Raw genomic sequence first — 5,532 nt, 5'->3', positions numbered from 1 at the left:
CATGAAATGCAACCCCTCTTTCCCACACCACGCCTTTAGCTACATGTTTACTTCCCTAATTTTCTTATCCTTTTGCCAATTTGCACGTGGTTCGGGTAATAATCCAGAGATTATAACCCTTGAGGACCTGTTTTTTAATTTTGTTCCTAGTTCCTGATAATCCCCAAACATGTCCTCTTGCCTAGTCTTGCCTATGTTGTTTCTCCCAATGTGAACCACAACAACTGGATCGTCCCACTCCCTCTCCAATATCCTTTCAAGCCGGTTAGAGATGTCCCTCACCCTGGCACTGAGTAGGCAACATACCATACGGGACTCTCAGTCCTGCTTACAAAGGATGCTAAAAGTCCCCCTAATTATGGAATCCCCTTCCACTACCACTTTTCTTTTTGCTCCCTCCGCTTGAATGGCCTCCTGTACCACGGTGCAGTGGTCAGTTTGCTCATCCTCCCTACAGTCCTTTTCCTCATCCACACAGGGAGCAAGTACCTCGTACCTGTTAGACAAGGTCAAGAGCTGAAGCTCCTCCATTGCTGAATTGAGGATCCCTCTACCTGCCTCACTTACAGTCGCACCCTCCTGTCCCTGACCACTGGCCAAACTTGAGATACTTAACCTACAGGGTGTGACTGCCTTAAGCACAGTGTCCAGGAACCTCTCTCCCTCCCTGATGTGCCGCAGTGTCTGAAGCTCGGAGTCCAGCCCATAAACTCTGAGCCGAAGTTCTTTGAGCTGCAAACACTTGCTGCAGATGTGGCCACTGTGACTCGCAATGGGATCTACCAGCTCCCACATCATGCAGCTATTGCACATCGCCTGCCCTGACATCTCTACTTTACATTAGTTAATTATCTTTTAAAAAATTTCAAATAAGTTTTTTAGATTTCATGCCGATTCACCACCAGTTTTCCTGTGAGATCACTTTTTCCAGATTTTTCTCAGTTTCAGTTGGGACACTGAAGCAGTGAAAGCAACTCTGCCCCTCCAGGCCCACGCCACTTCCGCTCCCTGGGGACTAGGCCGTGAAGACCCCGAGGTAAGTTATTTATACTCACAGCTCCGATGCTCAGCCACTCTGGGTCTGCTCTACATCCGCTTTATTTATGAACCTCCACTCCTCAGGCTGCTCCTCTCTCCGTGTAACTTAGACTCTGGTTTGGCGCACTTTTTTTTGAACCTCCGTTCATTGGGCTGCCCCTCACTCTGTGTGACTCGGACTCTGGTATGCAACAAGAGTACATTCAATAACTCATTGGGTGTTGAGAGTATTAATAACACAGTAACAAGAGTAAATTCAATAACTCATTGAGTATTGAGAGTATTAATAACACAGTAACAAGAGTAAATTCAATAACTCACTAGGTATTGAGAGTATTAATAACACAGCAACAAGAGTAAATTCAATAACTCACTGGGTATTGAGAGTATTAATAACACAGCAACAAGAGTAAATTCAATAACTCACTGGGTATTGAGAGTATTAATAACACAGCAACAAGAGTAAATTCAATAACTCACTGGGTATTGAGAGTATTAATAACACAGCAACAAGAGTAAATTCAATAACTCACTGGGTATTGAGAGTATTAATAACACAGCAACAAGAGTAAATTCAATAACTCACTGGGTATTGAGAGTATTAATAACACAGCAACAAGAGTAAATTCAATAACTCACTGGGTATTGAGAGTATTAATAACACAGTAACGAGTAAATTCAATAACTCACTGGGTATTGAGAATATTAATAACACAGCAACAAGAGTAAATTCAATAACTCATTGGGTATTAAGAGTATTAATAACACAGCAACAAGAGTAAATTCAATAACTCACTGGGTATTGAGAGTATTAATAACACAGCAACAAGAGTAAATTCAATAACTCACTGGGTATTGAGAGTATTAATAACACAGCAACAAGAGTAAATTCAATAACTCACTGGGTATTGAGAGTATTAATAACACAGCAACAAGAGTAAATTCAATAACTCACTGGGTTTGAGAGTATTAATAACACACCAACAAGAGTAAATTCAATAACTCACTGGGTTTGAGAGTATTAATAACACACCAACAAGAGTAAATTCAATAACTCATTGAGTATTGAGAGTAGTAATAACACAGTAACAAGAGTAAATTCAATGACCCATTGAGTATTGAGAGTAGTAATAACACAGTAACAAGAGTAAATTCAATAACTCATTGAGTATTGAGAGTAGTAATAACACAGTAACAAGAGTAAATTCAATGACTCATTGAGTATTGAGAGTAGTAATAACACAGTAACAAGAGTAAATTTAATAACTCATTGGGTATTGAGAGTAGGAATAACACAGTAACAAGAGTAAATTCAATGACTCATTGAGTATTGAGAGTAGTAATAACAGTATTTGGCCTAACCATCAGCCTCAAGAAAACGAACATCATGGGGCAGGATGTCAGAAATGCTCCATCCATCAATATTGGCGACCACGCTCTGGAAGTGGTTCAAGAGTTCACCTACCTAGGCTCAACTATCACCAGTAACCTGTCTCTAGATGCAGAAATCAACAAGCGCATGGGTAAGGCTTCCACTGCTATGTTCAGACTGGCCAAGAGAGTGTGGGAAAATGGCGCACTGACACGGAACACAAAAGTCCGAGTGTATCAGGCCTGTGTCCTCAGTACCTTGCTCTACGGCAGCGAGGCCTGGACAACATATGCCAGCCAAGAGCGACGTCTCAATTCATTCCATCTTCGCTGCCTTCGGAGAATACTTGGCATCAGGTGGCAGGACTATATCTCCAACACAGAAGTCCTTGAAGCGGCCAACATCCCCAGCTTATACACACTACTGAGTCAGCGGCGCTTGAGATGGCTTGGCCATGTGAGCCGCATGGAAGATGGCAGGATCCCCAAAGACACATTGTACAGCTCGCTCGCCACTGGTATCAGACCCACCGGCCGTCCATGTCTCCGTTATAAAGACGTCTGCAAACGCGACATGAAATCGTGTGACATTGATCACAAGTCGTGGGAGTCAGTTGCCAGCATTCGCCAGAGCTGGCGGGCAGCCATAAAGACAGGGCTAAATTGTGGCAAGTCGAAGAGACTTAGTAGTTGGCAGGAAAAAAGACAGAGGCGCAAGGGGAGAGCCAACTGTGCAACAGCCCCAACAAACAAATTTCTCTGCAGCACCTGTGGAAGAGCCTGTCACTCCAGAATTGGCCTTTATAGCCACTCCAGGCGCTGCTTCACAAACCACTGACCACCTCCAGGCGCGTATCCATTGTCTCTCGAGATAAGGAGGCCCAAAAGAAATAACAGTAACAAGAGTAAATTCAATAACTCATTGGGTGTTGAGAGTAGTAATAACACAGTAACAAGAGTAAATTCAATAACTCATTGAGTATTGAGAGTAGGAATAACACAGTAACAAGAGTAAATTCAATGACTCATTGGGTATTGAGAGTAGGAATAACACAGTAACAAGAGTAAATTCAATGACTCATTGAGTATTGAGAGTAGTAATAACACAGCAACAAGAGTAAATTCAATGACTCATTGAGTATTGAGAGTAGGAATAACACAGTAACAAGAGTAAATTCAATGACTCATTGAGTATTGAGAGTAGGAATAACACAGTAACAAGAGTAAATTCAATAACTCATTGAGTATTGAGAGTAGTAATAACACAGCAACAAGAGTAAATTCAATGACTCATTGAGTATTGAGAGTAGGAATAACACAGTAACAAGAGTAAATTCAATGACTCATTGGGTATTGAGAGTAGGAATAACACAGTAACAAGAGTAAATTCAATGACTCATTGAGTATTGAGAGTAGTAATAACACAGTAACAAGAGCAACATGTCTCCGTTATAAAGACGTCTGCAAACGCGACATGAAATCGTGTGACATTGATCACAAGTCGTGGGAGTCAGTTGCCAGCATTCGCCAGAGCTGGCGGGCAGCCATAAAGACAGGGCTAAATTGTGGCGAGTCGAAGAGACTTAGTAGTTGGCAGGAAAAAAGACAGAGGCGCAAGGGGAGAGCCAACTGTGCAACAGCCCCAACAAACAAATTTCTCTGCAGCACCTGTGGAAGAGCCTGTCACTCCAGAATTGGCCTTTATAGCCACTCCAGGCGCTGCTTCACAAACCACTGACCACCTCCAGGCGCGTATCCATTGTCTCTCGAGATAAGGAGGCCCAAAAGAAGAAGAAAGAAAGAAATAACATAGTAACAAGAGTAAATTCAATAACTCATTGAGTATTGAGAGTAGTAACAACACAGTAACAAGAGTAAATTTAATAACTCATTGGGTATTGAGAGTATTAATAACACAGTAACAAGAGTAAATTCAATAACTCATTGAGTATTGAGAGTAGTAATAACACAGTAACAAGAGTAAATTCAATAACTCACTGGGTATTGGAGTATTAATGACATGGTAACAAGAGTAAATTCAATAATACACTGGGCATTGAGAGTATTAATAGCACAATAACAATTCAATTCAATAACTTGCTGGGTAATGTTGTGTTCACCACAGAGCTCCTGCAGTAATAACTATATATCTTTAACATAGTTATGGCAAGTGACATTCTACTTACAGGAACCCTGAGTGTGAGTGGTCCCAAGCTATTCAACTGTGGAAAGTGCCACAGCTCAGCTCACTGTTGGTCACAGCCTGGGTGTAACGGTAAGCTTGGGCGAACGTGTCCCATCAGACACCACACCCGCCTTTTCATTGAAGTCAAAACATTTTGTACACAGGAAGATTCCACAACTGGCAAATGAGACCAATGACCTGTTGGCTTTCTTTTTCAGGTTGAGATGGTTGATGGAGGATTGTTGGGCCCAGGGCACAGGGGAGAATTCCCCCTTGCTCTCCTTCGAATCGTGGCTGTGGGGCTCTTTTAAAAAAAAAATCACCTGAGCCACTGGAGCAGGCACATTGTCCACTTTGGCAGGAAGAACAAAAAAGAAAGATATTATCTAAATGGTGAGAGATTGCAGAGCTCTGAGATGCAGAGGGATCTGGGTGTCCTCGTGCGTGAATCACAAAAGGTTAGTGTTCAGGTACAGCAAGTAATTAGGTAAGCTGGTAGAATGTTATCATTTATTGCGAAGGGAATTGAATATAAAAGTAGGGAGGTTATGCTTCAGCTATACAGGGCATTGGTGAGAGCACATCTGGAGTACTGTGTACAGTACTGGTCTCCTTATTTAAGGAAGGATGTAAATGCATTGGAAGCAGTTCAGAGAAGGTTTACGAGACTAATACCTGGAATGTGCGGGTTGTCTTATGAGGAATGATTAGACAGGCTCGGCTTGTATTCGCTGGAGTTTAAAAGAGTAAGAGGTGACTTGATTGAAACATATAAGATCCTGAGAGCTCTTGACAGGGTGGATGTGGAAAGGATGTTTCCCCTTGTGGGAGAATCTAGAACTAGGGGTCACTGTTTAAAAATAAGGGGTCGCCCATTTAAACAGAGATGAGTAGAAATTTTTTTCTCTCAGAGGGTCGTGAGTCTTTGGAACACTCTT

This window comes from Heterodontus francisci, chromosome 28, assembly GCF_036365525.1.
Source record: "Heterodontus francisci isolate sHetFra1 chromosome 28, sHetFra1.hap1, whole genome shotgun sequence".
NCBI classification, from domain to species: domain Eukaryota; kingdom Metazoa; phylum Chordata; class Chondrichthyes; order Heterodontiformes; family Heterodontidae; genus Heterodontus; species Heterodontus francisci.
The sequence above is the reverse complement of the archived record's forward strand: the minus strand, read 5'-3'. Positions refer to the sequence as shown.